The following is a 15957-nucleotide window of genomic DNA, read 5'->3' on the forward strand; positions in this document are numbered from 1 at the left end:
CCAGTTTCGTAGTAGGAAACACTGCATCTAGGGCACCGGCGGCAACAATACCATCTCCCACCGTCTCTCAGTCTGCCATGTCCACCGGCACCCCCGCTAGTTCCACGATCTCCAGCTCTCCAGTCCAGCTCACCCTACATGAGACTATGGTTAGAAAAAGGAAATACTTAGCCTCGCATCTGCGTACACAGGGTTTGAACGCCCACATAGCTAGACTAATCTCGTTAGAGATGATGCCCTACCGGTTAGTTGAAAGCGAAGCTTTCAAAGACCTGATGGACTACGCTGTACCACGCTACGAGCTACCCAGTCGACACTTTTTTTCCAGAAAAGCCATCCCAGCCCTCCACCAGCATGTTAAAGAGCGCATCGTCCATGCACTCAGGCAATCTGTGAGCACAAAGGTGCACCTGACAACAGATGCATGAACCAGTAGGCATGGCCAGGGAGGTTACGTGTCCATCACGGCACACTGGGTAAATGTGGTGGATTCAGGGTCCACAGGGGACAGCAAGTTTGGGACAGTTCTGCCTAGCCCACGGTCTAGTAAACAGTTGTCTGTAGCCGTTCGCACCCCCTCCTCCTCCTCCTCCTCCTCGTCCTCCTGCAGAAGCAAGAGCTCGTCCACAGACCGCAGTCGCACAAACACTCCATCCGCACCTGCCACTGTTGCACACCAGGTCTCCCATTATGGGGCAGCTACTGGCAAACGTCAGCAGGCTGTATTGGCTATGAAGTGTTTGGGCGACAATAGACACACCGCGGAAGTTCTGTCCGAGTTCTTGCAGCAAGAAACGCAGTCGTGGCTGGGCACTGTAGATCTTGAGGCAGGCAAGGTAGTGAGTGATAACGGAAGGAATTTCATGGCTGCCATCTCCCTTTCCCAACTGAAACACATTCCTTGCCTGGCTCACACCTTAAACCTGGTGGTGCAGTGCTTCCTGAAAAGTTATCCGGGGTTATCCGACCTGCTCCTCAAAGTGCGTGGACTTTGCGCACATATCCGCCGTTCGCCTGTACACTCCAGCCGTATGCAGACCTATCAGCGTTCTTTGAACCTTCCCCAGCATCGCCTAATCATAGACGTTGCAACAAGGTGGAACTCAACACTGCACATGCTTCAGAGACTGTGCGAACAGAGGCGGGCTGTTATGTTTTTGTGGGAGGATACACATACACGGGCAGGCAGTAGGATGGCAGACATGGAGTTGTCAGGTGTGCAGTGGTCGAAGATTCAAGACATGTGTCAAGTCCTTCAGTGTTTTGAGGAATGCACACGGCTGGTTAGTGCAGACAACGCCATAATAAGCATGAGCATCCCCCTAATGCGACTGCTGATGCAAAGTTTGACGCACATAAAGGATCAGGCGTCTGCACCAGAGGAAGAGGAAAGCCTTGATGACAGTCAGCGATTGTCTGGTCAGGGCAGTGTACATGACGAGGTACCGGGCGAAGAGGAGGTGGAGGATGAGGAGGATGATGGGGATGAGTATATTTTTAATGAGGAAGCTTTCCCGGGGGCACGGGAAATTGGTGGCGTGGCAAGGCCGGGTTCTGGTTTTTTGAGGGACACAAGTGACGTAGATTTGCCTGCAACTGCCCCTCAACCAAGCACAACCGCAGATTTGACAACGGGAACTTTGGCCCACATGGCGGATTATGCCTTGCGTATCCTCAAAAGGGACACACGCATTACAAAAATGATGAACGATGACGATTACTGGTTGGCCTGCCTCCTTGATCCTCGCTATAAAGGCAAATTGCAAAATATTATGCCACATGAGAACTTGGAACTAATATTAGCAACAAAACAATCAACTCTTGTTGACCGTTTGCTTCTGGCATTCCCTGCACACAGCGCCCGTGATCGTTCTCACACGAGCTCCAGGGGCCAGCAGACCAGAGGTGTTAGAGGGGCAGAAATCAGAAGTGGCGTTGGCCAGAGGGGTTTTCTGACCAGGTTGTGGAGTGATTTTTCTATGACCGCAGACAGGACAGGTACTGCAGCATCAATTCAAAGTGACAGGAGACAACATTTGTCCAGTATGGTTACAAACTATTTTTCATCCCTTATCGACGTTCTCCCTCAACCGTCATTCCCATTTGATTACTGGGCATCCAAATTAGACACCTGGCCAGAATTGGCAGAATATGCATTGCAGGAGCTTGCTTGCCCGGCAGCTAGTGTCCTATCAGAAAGAGTATTCAGTGCTGCAGGTTCAATACTAACAGAAAAAAGGACTCGTCTGGCTACCCAAAATGTAGATGATCTAACCTTCATTAAAATGAACCACAACTGGATTTCAAAATCTTTTGCCCCACCCTGCCCGGCTGACACCTAGCTTTCCTATGAAAAGGTCTTGCCTGTGGACTATTCTGAATGACTTTTCCAATCTCGTAATTTTCTTCACCTGATTGTCCAGCATACGACATGTTTCCACCTCACGAAATGGCCAAACTCCCCACACGGGGCCGTGCTATCGCCACTTTGCGCTTGGACCCTTGAGAGTGCTGTTTGTCTGAAGAGGTGGGTGTGGCCGCTTTTGGTCGACGGCACTGCCACTGGGTCCCTCATAGTACAATAAAGTGTCTCTGGCGGTGGTGGTGCGCACCCAACGTCAGACACACCGTTGTAATATGAGGGGCCCTGTGCCTGTACCGCCGGCCACAAGACAGTTCCCCCCCCCAGCTCAAACAGTGCTCTACCACTAGCAAAATTATCTCTCACAGCTTCACCAATGTGTAGTCTAGGCGCTGACATCCTTCAATGCCTGGCACTGACAATACCATTGTTTTGACATTTTTGTTATGTTAGGCCTTCGAAGCCTGTCTGCGGTCCCTTCTTTCTACAACTACTACACTGACCAGGCCACTGCTGGCCGTGTTACCCTGGAACCAATTTAAAAGTGCCTACAGTCAGCCCAATTTTGTTATGTTAGGCCTTCGAAGACTGTCTGCCGTCACTCCTTCCACTAGACTTCCACTGACCATACACTGCTGCCCATGTACCCCTGGAACCAATTTAAAAGTGCCTACAGCCAGCCCAATTTTGTTATGTTAGGCCTTCGAAGCCTGTCTGCGGTCACTCCTTCCACTAGACTTCCACTGACCAGACCACTGCTGCCCGTGTACCCCTGCAACCAATTTAAAAGTGCCTACAGCCAGCCCAAGTTTGTTATGTTAGGCCTTTGAAGCCTGTCTGCGGTCACTCCTTCCACTAGACTTCCACTGACCAGACCACTGCTGCCCGTGTACCCCTGGAACCAATTTAAAAGTGCCTACAGCCAGCCCAAGTTTATTATGTTAGGCCTTCGAAGCCTGTCTGCGGTCACTCCTTCCACTAGACTTCCACAGACCAGACCAGTGCTGCCCGTGTACCCCTGGAACCAATTTAAAAGTGCCTACAGCCAGCCCAAGTTTGTTATGTTAGGCCTTGGAAGCCTGTCTGCGGTCACTCCTTCCACTAGACTTCCACTGACCAGACCACTGCTGCCCGTGTACCCCTGGAACCAATTTAAAAGTGCCTACAGCCAGCCCAAGTTTGTTATGTTAGGCCTTGGAAGCCTGTCTGCGGTCACTCCTTCCACTAGACTTCCACTGACCATACACTGCTGCCCATGTACCCCTGGAACCAATTTAAAAGTGCCTACAGCCAGCCCAAGTTTGTTATGTTAGGCCTTCGAAGCCTGTCTGCGTCCCGTTCTTTCAACTACAACTACACTGACCAGGCCACTGATGGCCGTGTTCCCCTGGAACCAATTTTAACTTGCCTACAGCCAGCCCTATGTTATTATGTTAGGCCTTCGAAGCCTGTCTGCGGTCACTCCTTCCACTAGACTTCCACAGACCAGACCACTGCTGCCCGTGTACCCCTGGAACCAATTTAAAAGTGCCTACAGCCAGCCCAAGTTTGTTATGTTAGGCCTTGGAAGCCTGTCTGCGGTCACTCCTTCCACTAGACTTCCACTGACCAGACCACTGCTGCCCGTGTACCCCTGGAACCAATTTAAAAGTGCCTACAGCCAGCCCAAGTTTGTTATGTTAGGCCTTGGAAGCCTGTCTGCGGTCACTCCTTCCACTAGACTTCCACTGACCATACACTGCTGCCCATGTACCCCTGGAACCAATTTAAAAGTGCCTACAGCCAGCCCAAGTTTGTTATGTTAGGCCTTCGAAGCCTGTCTGCGTCCCGTTCTTTCAACTACAACTACACTGACCAGGCCACTGATGGCCGTGTTCCCCTGGAACCAATTTTAACTTGCCTACAGCCAGCCCTATGTTATTATGTTAGGCCTTCGAAGACTGTCTGCCGTCACTCCTTCCACTAGACTTCCACTGACCATACACTGCTGCCCATGTACCCCTGGAACCAATTTAAAAGTGCCTACAGCCAGCCCAATTTTGTTATGTTAGGCCTTCGAAGCCTGTCTGCGGTCACTCCTTCCACTAGACTTCCACTGACCAGACCACTGCTGCCCGTGTACCCCTGGAACCAATTTAAAAGTGCCTACAGCCAGCCCAAGTTTGTTATGTTAGGCCTTGGAAGCCTGTCTGCGGTCACTCCTTCCACTAGACTTCCACTGACCAGACCACTGCTGCCCGTGTACCCCTGGAACTAATTTAAAAGTGCCTACAGCCAGCCCAAGTTTGTTATGTTAGGCCTTCGAAGCCTGTCTGCGGTCACTCCTTCCACTAGACTTCCACAGACCAGACCACTGCTGCCCGTGTACCCCTGGAACCAATTTAAAAGTGCCTACAGCCAGCCCAAGTTTGTTATGTTAGGCCTTGGAAGCCTGTCTGCGGTCACTCCTTCCACTAGACTTCCACTGACCAGACCACTGCTGCCCGTGTACCCCTGGAACCAATTTAAAAGTGCCTACAGCCAGCCCAAGTTTGTTATGTTAGGCCTTGGAAGCCTGTCTGCGGTCACTCCTTCCACTAGACTTCCACTGACCAGACCACTGCTGCCCGTGTACCCCTGGAACCAATTTAAAAGTGCCTACAGCCAGCCCAAGTTTGTTATGTTAGGCCTTCGAAGCCTGTCTGCGTCCCGTTCTTTCAACTACAACTACACTGACCAGGCCACTGATGGCCGTGTTCCCCTGGAACCAATTTTAACTTGCCTACAGCCAGCCCTATGTTATTATGTTAGGCCTTCGAAGCCTGTCTGCGTCCCGTTCTTTCAACTACAACTACACTGACCAGGCCACTGATGGCCGTGTTCCCCTGGAACCAATTTTAACTTGCCTACAGCCAGCCCAATGTTAGGCCTTTGATGCCTGTCTGCCGTCACTCCTTCCACTAGGCCTCCACTGACCTGTCTATTGCTGCCCGTGTACCCCTTGAACCAACATCATTAAATATAAAAAAAATTAATTTGATTATAAAAAATAAGATCGTGTTGAGATCTCAAATGCAGACATTTTAACAATCAAAACAAACACACAACAAATATCTGGAACTGTACTACAAAGGTCCAACAGCTACAATTTCTTTCTCCTGCAAGAAGTTAACTGAAAGTTTTTTGGAGTTGTTAACACAGATATGGCATCCACCGAGTGTTGTCCTGTCGCGTCTCCTTTAAATTATTTCCAATAAGATGTTAAACTATTAATTTAATAAAATCAATAATTAAAAAAATAATTGAGTAAGTCAAAAGCACATTGCAAATAAACATTAATTACAAATCAAGAAGCATGGCGCGTCCGAGGGTGAGTAGATACCGAATAAGAATATAATCACCCTCGGACGCGCAATGCTTATTTAAAACAGCCTTCCTTCCTAAGAATCAGACCTTCCGTGGTGTAGAGAGAGGTTGTGTTACACTCCAAGGTGTTCCCCAGGTTGCCTTTCCTGAGCTTCGATCTTCCGGCTCTCGTTTAGTAGCTGTTGGAAACTACGCTGCATTAGGCCTACTAATTGTGTATGGGTGAAACAGTGGCGCATCTGCGGTCCCTCCTTCCACTAGGCCTCCACTGACCTGTCTACTGCGGCCCGTGTACCCCTTGAACCAACCTAATAAAATATTTAAAAAATTAATTTGATTATAAAAAATAAGATCGTGTTGAGATCTCAAATGCAGACATTTTAACAATCAAAACAAACACACAACAAATATCTGGAACTGTACTACAAAGGTCCAACAGCTACAATTTCTTTCTCCTGCAAGAAGTTAACTGAAAGTTTTTTGGAGTTGTTAACACAGATATGGCATCCACCGAGTGTTGTCCTGTCGCGTCTCCTTTAAATTATTTCCAATAAGATGTTAAACTATTAATTTAATAAAATCAATAATTAAAAAAATAATTGAGTAAGTCAAAAGCACATTGCAAATAAACATTAATTACAAATCAAGAAGCATGGCGCGTCCGAGGGTGAGTAGATACCGAATAAGAATATAATCACCCTCGGACGCGCAATGCTTATTTACAACAGCCTTCCTTCCTAAGAATCAGCCCTTTCGTGGTGTAGAGAGAGGTTGTGTTACACTCCAAGGTGTTCCCCGGGTTGCCTTTCATGAGCTTCGATCTTCCGGCTCTCGTTTAGTAGTTGGTGGAAACTACGCTGCATTAGGCCTACAAATTTGGTATGGGGTGTAGAGACAGGTTGTGTTACACTCCAAGGTTTTCACCAGGTTGCCTTTCCTGAGCTTCGATCTTCATGCTCTCGTTTAGTAGTTGTAGAAAAGTACGCTGCATTAGGCCTACAAAATGGGTATGGGGTGGAGAGAGATGGTGTGTTACACTCCAAGGTGTTCCCCAGGTTGCCTTTCCTGAGCTTCGATCTTCATGCTCTCGTTTAGTAGGTGTCGGAAAGTAGGCTGCATTAGGCCTAAAAAATGGGGAATGGGGTGGAGAGAGATGGTGTGTTACACTCCAAGGTGTTCCCCAGGTTTCCTTGCCATTGCTTCGGTCTTCCGACTCTCGTTTAGTAGTTGTAGAAAAGTACACTGCATTAGGCCTAAAAAATGGGTATGGGGTGGAGAGAGATGGTGTGTTACACTCCAAGGTGTTCCCCAGGTTGCCTTTCCTGAGCTTCGATCTTCATGCTCTCGTTTAGTAGGTGTCGGAAAGTAGGCTGCATTAGGCCTACAAATTGGGTATGGGGTGGAGAGAGATGGTGTGTTACACTCCAAGGTGTTCCCCAGGTTTCCTTGCCATTGCTTCGGTCTTCCGACTCTCGTTTAGTAGTTGTAGAAAAGTACACAGCATTAGGCCTACAAAATGGGTATGGGGTGGAGAGAGATGGTGTGTTACACTCCAAGGTGTTCCCCAGGTTGCCTTTCCTGAGCTTCGATCTTCATGCTCTCGTTTAGTAGGTGTCGGAAAGTAGGCTGCATTAGGCCTAAAAAATGGGGAATGGGGTGGAGAGAGATGGTGTGTTACACTCCAAGGTGTTCCCCAGGTTTCCTTGCCATTGCTTCGGTCTTCCGACTCTCGTTTAGTAGTTGTAGAAAAGTACACTGCATTAGGCCTAAAAAATGGGTATGGGGTGGAGAGAGATGGTGTGTTACACTCCAAGGTGTTCCCCAGGTTGCCTTTCCTGAACTTCGATCTTCATGCTCTCGTTTAGTAGGTGTCGGAAAGTAGGCTGCATTAGGCCTACAAATTGGGTATGGGGTGGAGAGAGATGGTGTGTTACACTCCAAGGTGTTTCCCAGGTTTCCTTGCCATTGCTTTGGTCTTCCGACTCTCGTTTAGTAGTTGTAGAAAAGTACACAGCATTAGGCCTACAAAATGGGTATGGGGTGGAGAGAGATGGTGTGTTACACTCCAAGGTGTTCCCCAGGTTGCCTTTCCTGAGCTTCTATCTTCAGGCTCTCATTAAATTGTGGTTAAATGGAACAACTGCATTTGGCGTACTAGTTGGTTTGGGGCCTACTATCGGTGTCTGCCACTCCTTGCTGTTCTCCTGGTTTCCTGTCCTGAAATTCCATTTTCAGCCTCTCGTTAAGTAGTTGTTAATGTTAGACTGCATTTGGCCTACTAGTTGGGTTGGGGCCTACTATCGGTGTCTGCCACTCCTTGCTGTTCTCCTCCACTGAACAAAGCTGTGCCGCCTGTTTACTACGGTTGCCAATTTTGAACTGCATTTCGACTACTTACTGATTTGGCCCTACTCTCTGTGTCAGCCTCTCATTCCAGTTGTCCTCCACTGCAATGCCCCCTGGTTATTCCTGTGTTACCAATTTTGAACTGCATTTAGCCCACTTTCTTCTTTGGGCCTATATCTGTGTTTCCACTTCATCGTGCCCATTGCCCAGCCAGTGATAGATGAGTCTGCTGGTACATTGACCCATAACGCAACATTCCCCGTGCACGCTACACAACAACATTGTGACCCTGCTGAAAGTCAGGTTGCTCTTCCCGCATACCATACCACCTTACACGGGGACAAAGAGGAAGGTGCAGATGAAAGTGCAGGTTCCTTCATCAGGTGGGGGGAGGAATACTAGTTGGCGACGTCACTGGCACAGGGCCTCTCATAGTACGCAAAAGTGTTGCTGCCGGTGGGAGGCGCCCCCGCCGTGCAAACACACCGCTGTACTTTGAGGGGCCCTGTGCCAGTGCCAATGCCAACGAGTGGGCCCCCCCTGCTTGCTCAGGTTCACAGCACTTGCAAAGTTGAAATACTTACCTCTCCCTGCTCCACTGCCGTGACGTGGTCCAGATTTCCTGGGCCCACTAATTACTTGAACCAGCCCTACCCCCCACAACTTTAGCCAAATGACCCCCAATTTCAAATGCCTTCCAATTATTATAAGGTAAATTACACTTGACAAGCTTCATTAAGAAGAATGGATGGTTTTGACATTAAAATGGGTACTCTAGGTGTTTTCCTGGCCCCCACTCACTGCCGACTATGCTGCCCCATTGACTTGCATTGGGTTTCGTGTTTCGGTCGATCCCGACTTTACGTCATAATCGGCCGATTTCACTCGACCCGACTTTGGACATAGTCGGGTTTCGCAAAACCCGGCTCGACTCTAAAAAGGTCAAGGTCGCTCAACTCTATTTCCTACCAATAACCTTGTGATTCCCTGACTGCTTTGGCCTTGCGACGATACCTCCACATTTGCTGCTGGTGGTGTCCTAACCGGTGGGCTTACAGTGAGGGAAGCAATGTAGCGTTGCTGTCTTCGTTCATTCTGAGCTGGTGCACCAACAGTACGGGACGTTTGGTAGTTAGTCCAGGCTTGCAAGTGCATGCTGGTAAATGTCTAAGCGTGCACGTTGTATTTAAATTTTGAAGATTCTTCCCTCTGCTAAAGGTCTTTGAGCATTTCTTACAGATAACTTTTGACTGATCATTCGGATCTTGGTTAAAAAATTGCCACACTACACTCTTCCTACTATGGAATACCTTTTCAGGCATTGCACGCTGTGCTACTTTCACCAGATGGCCACGCTGTCCTAAAACTGTTTTTGACAAACGTTTTTGGCCTGATACGGGCCTGCCAGATGAAAGCTGTTGCGATGTAGATGGCTGCTGCAGATCATCCTCCTCCGCTTCTGAGCTACTGGCAGCGGCACCCTCTTCCCCCAATGGCTGTCAATCTGGGTGAACAACTGGGTCATCTATCACCTCCTCTTCAATGTCATGTGCACTTTCTTCTGTGTCACCGTGTAAGGTGCTATAGCTTTCGGGACGGGGCACCATAGTCTCAGCAGGGTCAGATTCTGGCTCAGTACACTGCGAGGGCAATGTAGTGATCTGAGTCAATAGAGCAGCATAATAATCTAGCTGTGGCTGTGCATCAGTGCACTCCATGTCCGATTCATCTGGTAATGGGCAGTTAATTTCCCTTTCTAACCAAGGCACGGTATGTGTAAAAAGCTCCATGGAGTAACCTGTAGTGTCGCCTGACGCATCCTTCACTTTTGGTTTGGGTAAAGGACACAAGGAAACGTCTTGTTCCTGACCGGGAGCATCCACTGACAACTCGCTGCTTTTATATTTGGAACTTTCTGAAGAGGAGGCGAAAGAGCTAGAGGCTGAGTCAGCAAGGAAAGCCAAAATATTTTCCTGCTGCTCCGGCTTTAAAAGCTGTTTTCCTACTGCCAGATAAGGGAGCCTTCTGTTATGATCTGGTGGCCTTGGAGCAGCATGAGATGTACTCTGGAGAAGGTGGCACCTGTACTGACCGCAAATTCTGAACCTAGCAGCGCAACTAGAAGTAGCTGTGGGGGGTACCTAACACTCCCTAGACCCCTCGATACAGCCTAAGAAACTAACTACCCCTAAAGACAGAAACAGGAAACCTATCTTGCCTCAGAGAAAATCCCCAAAGGACAGACAGCCCCCACAAATATTGACTGTGAGAGGAGAGGGAAAAAACACACGTAGACATGAAATCAGGATTTAGCATAGGAGGCCATTCTAGCTAAATAGAAAGAATAGAACAGAGTACTATGCGGTCAGTATTAAAACACTAGAAAATATCCACCACAGAAAATACAAAACACCCAATCTGACTAAAGACATAGAGGGTATATCTACATCTCCAGAGACACAGCAAGGCTGCAAAAAATACTTCACAGATAAAGCTGGACAAGACAAAACATGGAAATGCACAGAACTATAAGGTCCACAGCAGGTGGACAGCAAAAACAAAGCCAGGACTTATCTTTGAAGAAAAGCACAGTGAACAGGAGAGACCAGAAGGGATGTGAATCCTCCAAAAACAATGGACAACTGGCAGGGACTAAAGAGTCCTGCAAAGCCACATACCCCAGTCAGTTTTGCAATCAGCAGTTACACCTGTCCAATCCTGCAGTCCAGGCACAACTGCATTACCCTCCACAACCACCGGAGGGAGCCCAAAAGCCGAACTCACAACAGCCTTCGAGGCCTTGTGTAGCCAGAAGATGACGCTGGCTCAACACCTCCAGCCTTAGGTGCTATTGTGCTTTTGCCACTACCACCAGATGCACCACCACCATCAGTACCAGCTGGCAACCACCACCCACGGGCTCTTCCACCAGACTTTCTCATTTTTTGGAAAATCTAACCAAAATAACAACTGTTATATGGTACTGTAAAACAAGGTAGAAGGTGTATATAAACTTGTTGAGAATTTAAATCTCCCTTTTTTTTGTGACACTGAACCAAAACTCAGGCCCAGTGTATATAACAACGCATTCTAAGGGGCAGAAAGTGGCTGGCTGATATATGACAAACTAACAGGACTGAAGTATATCTACTTTGTGAGAATTTGAATCTCACTTTTTTGGGAGGGAGACTGAACCAAAACTCAGGCCCAGTGCATAAAACAACACAATGTAAGTGGCAGAAGCATATCCCAAAAAAAGTGAGATTCAAATTCTCACAAAGTGGATATACTTCAGTCCTGTTAGTTTGTCGTATATCAGCCAGCCACGTTCTGCCACTTACATTGTGTTGTTTTATGCACAGGGCCTGAGTTTTGGTTCGGTCTCCCAAAAAAAAGTGAGAATCTAAGTGGCAGAAAGTGGCTCGCTGACATACGACAAACTAACAGGACTGAAGTATATCCACTTTGTGAGAATTTGAATCTCACTTTTTTTTGGGAGACTGAACCAAAACTCAGGCCCTGTGCGTAAAACAACACAATGTAAGTGGCAGAAAGTGGCTGGCTGATATACGACAAACTAACAGGACTGAAGCATATCCACCTTGTGAAAATTAGAATCTCCCTTTTTTTGGGGGGAGACTGAACAAAAAACTAACAGGACTGAAGCATATCCACCTTGTGAAAATTAGAATCTCCCTTTTTTGGGGGGGAGACTGAACAAAAAAACTGGACTCAGGTCCAGTGTATATAACAATGCAATCTAAGTGGCAGAAAGTGGCTCGCTGACATACGACAAACTAACAGGACTGAAGTATATCCACTTTGTGAGAATTTGAATCTCACTTTTTTTTGGGAGACCGAACCAAAACTCAGGCCCTGTGCATAAAACAACACAATGTAAGTGGCAGAAAGTGTCTGGCTGATATACGACAAACTAACAGGACTGAAGCATATCCACTTTGTGAGAATTAGAATCTCCCTTTTTTGGGGGAGACTGAACCAAAACTCAGGCACAGTGTATATAACAATGCTATCTAAGTGGTAGAAAGTAGCTGGAAGATATATGAAAAAATACAAGGACTGTAGTACAATTTCAATCTCCCTAAAATGATCTCAGGAAAAGTATGGCAGCAATAAAAAGAACTGCTGCACACAAAAGTGTGGACAAATAAACAAGATAACTGTGCAAAAAGGAGCAACAGGATTTTTGCTTTTAAAAAAGCAGTTGGTTTGCACAGCAGCGTGCAAACAGCAAAGCAGCTATCAGGGAGCCTTATAAGGCAGCCTAATAAGCTACAGAGATGATGCACAAAAATATAGCCTCCACTGTCCCTGCAAAAAAATGGTGTTGGACAGTGGAAATCGCTACAGCTAGTGTTGAGCATTCCGATACTGCAAGTATCGGGTATCGGCCGATATTTGCTGTATCGGAATTCCAATACTGAGTTCCGATATTTTTGTGATATTGGAAATCGGAATCGGCGTGGGCCGTGCATATGGTTCCCAGGGTCTGGAGGAGAGGAAACCCTCCTTCAGACCCTGGGATCCATATTAATGTAAAAAATAAAGAATAAAAATAAAAAATATGGATATACTCACCCCTCTGGCGAACCCTGGCTGTCACCGCTGCAAACATCCGCCTCCGTTCCTGAGAATGCAGTGAGTGAAGGACCTTCGATGATGTCACAGTCACGTGAGCGGTCACCTGACCGCAACGTCATCGAAGGTCCTTCACCCTCTGCATTCTCAGGAACGGAGGCAGACGCTTGCAGCGGTGACAGCCAGGGTTTGTCCGAGGGGTGAGTATATCCATATTTTTTATTTTTATTTTTTATTTTTTACATTAATATGGATCCCAGGGCCTGAAGGAGGGTTTCCTCTCCTCCAGACCCTGGGAACCATCCAGGATACATTCCGATATTTGTGTCCCATTGACTTGCATTGGTATCGGGTATCGGTATCGGCGATATCCAATATTTTTTGGATATCGGCTAATACCATGCGATACCGAAACTTTCAAATATCGGAAGGTATCGCTCAACACTAGCTACAGCACAAGCAGTTTGGGGGGTTAATCTTCCCTCCCTAACTATTTCCCTTCTTCTGATGAAGCTGCAGCAACCTCTCCCTATGCTAAGATCAGCAGAAGTAAGATGGCGGCCGGCGTGCACGCCCCTTTATAGCCCCTGTGACGCCACAGAAAGCATGCCAATCACTGTCATGCCCTTCTCTAAGATGGTGGGGACCAAGACCTATGTCATCACGCTGCCCACACTCTGCATCTTCCTTCATTGGCTGAAAAATGGCGCTGAAAGCGTCATACAAAAATCAACTTTTGCACGCAGATTGCCGACCTCATGGCCGATCCCACACTAGGATCGGGTCAGGTTTCATGAAACCCAACTTTGCCGAAAGTCGGCGATTTTTGAATTTGTCCGATCCATTTCGCTCAACCCTACTCGAGACTACTAAAAAGTATAAGGAAGAAACATCTCAAAAACTTACTATTTGTTAATATATTTTCTGTTTGCCGTTAACCCCTTACGACATATAATGTACTGGTACATCATAAGCCGGCTACCTGACGGTGATAGGGTCTCTCTCGCCGAGTCCACATCTTTCCCGACACATAACAGCAGTCATCATGTGCATCTATCAGCTGTTAACCTGTTAAATCCTTCTGTCAATTTCCGACAGTAGTATTTAACACACAATGGCAAGGGGAACTTTATTCCACGCTCCCATTGGCTTGGCGAGACGGGTGTCAATGGGTTGTCATGACAGCGGAGGTTCTGCTGATGAACCCCATGCCTATCATTATGATCCTCTTGTGAAGATTAGCATTTAGCTGGTGTTCAAAGGAGATTGTGATTTTTCACTATACATAGCAGTTGTCATGCACTGCTATGTATAGTTTAAGCAATTGGATGATGGCAGCTTTACGTCGCCTGAGGGTTCTAATATATACAGTAAAAAGAGGAAAAAAGTTTTAAAAACATGGAAAAAAAATTAAAAAAATCATAAGTTCAAATCACCCTCTTTTTGCTCCATTATAAATTTACAAAAAAATACACATTTTGTATTGCTGCATTAGTAAAAGTTCAATCAATCAAAACATAAAATAAATTAATCTGATTGGTAGAAGGTTAAATATATATTTAAAGGGTGCATTTATGAATGTAAAGAACCAGAGTAGAGCCCCTTTCCAAGGTGTTTTGCTGTCTACTGGGCTGGACCTTTTTTTCTACCTCTCGCAAGGAAGCTTTCCATATTTACGATAAGTTAGTTTCAAAAACTTGGGTCTCATGCAGAAAAATGGTCTTTGATCCCCTCAAGGATTATTAGCCAGAGTGTGACATCTCACTCTTTACCCATGTGACTACACTTATGACAGATTATTATTTTGCTATAATAAAGGACAGGGATTGGGTCTCAATCTTGATTTTTGTTCTAGACTATCTTTTTCTTTACGTGCATCCAGAAAATATCCACATTTACAAATTCAGCTCTGTAACAGATGAGCAAATTACATTTTTGTTATTGATGGTTTTAGTCCTTGATGCCTTTCATTCCATTCCTGACCCAAGCATTTTTTCTAATAAAACCATTACGGATTAATATATCACTTATTGGATTTCAGCGCTCCTGCCTTCATGCCACATTTACACTCATCACACTTCAATCAGACAGTGCTGTAAGACCATCCATTGTGCTTTATAAAATGGGAATGTCATTAATCCTTGTTCATTGGTATCTAGGGGATGTTGTCGTTAATAAGGAAAGACTGGATATGGTTAATAATTGATCTACCTGTATTTCCAGCCGGTAACAGATGTTAAACCCTACATTCCGCTTCAGACATGGCCCCCGTAATAAAATCATTCATAATTCATGATGACATTGGAAATTTGGCTACCACATTAGAGATAAGGTGGCCGATGTCACAGTCGCAAACAGAAAAAAATCATCAATCACATTTAGGTTTTCCTTGTTATGCTTCGGGAAATCAATCTTCTTTTTTATTTTCCTGGCCACCTTTAATTCTTCCTGCCATGAGCTGCTGTGTTGAGAAAGTCAACATTTTCTCAGCCTTGTTATTAAGCACGTCACTCTGTACACAGCAGCACATTTCTTGGAGCATGCAGCCTTTGTTTGCTTCTCCATTGTACCTTTAAACATTGCAATTTCTTTTTTCCTTTTTTTGCGCATCGTTTTGAATTGAATACATTTCGATGTTCCAAAATCTATTAAAAGCCCTTGATTGTGAAATTGGGGCAAATAAAAGTCAAATATGGACTAGAATTAAAACAAGGAGAAATCTGTATTTTTAATGAGCTCTCTGCTAATTAAATGTAATCCATTCTTTCTCCTACATTAATTTTATTTGCATTCTATATTTATGGAGACATTCATGTGTACGTTGTAGGATTTAGTTAAAGGGAAGCTCTAGAAATGTTCTTTTCTACTAAAACACGTAACTTCAATTATTTTGTCTGTAGTCTCCTTACAAACAGATTTGTCATCCCTTAAATTCTAAAGTTTATGATACTCTGTTGGGAGAAGTGTAAGTTATATATGTCTATTTATTTCCAGCAATTGATTGTAATGTAAATGGCAGTGATCTTAGCAAGATTGTTGTCTTCAAGGGTAGGAATGAAGCAGAACAGTCCACCACCCTTTCATTCCTGTCATTCACATCTGTAAACTCTCGACACGCAGCTTTCACACCTTGAAAGGGGCCTAAAACTTACCTTGATCAACAAGTTTTAGTTGGAAATTAGTTTGATTGACAAATGTGCTCATGTTCATCCTTTGACTGTGAATGGTAAAATTGCCACAAATATAGCAAAAGGAATCAGAGCTGTTTAGGCACCTGCAACAAGAAAGATCAGAGGCAGACATGA

At 45.9% G+C, this 15957-nt stretch overlaps 1 long non-coding RNA gene across 2 annotated transcripts in view; it reads right to left on the minus strand.

Annotated features, from left to right (window-relative positions):
* The window catches only part of LOC138657616 (uncharacterized), a 409067-nt gene that overhangs the window by 376808 nt on the left and 16302 nt on the right, over positions 1 to 15957 (minus strand). For both annotated transcript variants that reach the window (XR_011317095.1, XR_011317094.1), the window contains exon 3: positions 15805 to 15926. This is a non-coding gene — a long non-coding RNA (uncharacterized lncRNA). The remainder of the gene's footprint in view (positions 1 to 15804; positions 15927 to 15957) is intronic.

Source organism: Ranitomeya imitator, chromosome 1 (assembly GCF_032444005.1).
Source record: "Ranitomeya imitator isolate aRanImi1 chromosome 1, aRanImi1.pri, whole genome shotgun sequence".
Lineage (NCBI taxonomy): Eukaryota > Metazoa > Chordata > Amphibia > Anura > Dendrobatidae > Ranitomeya > Ranitomeya imitator.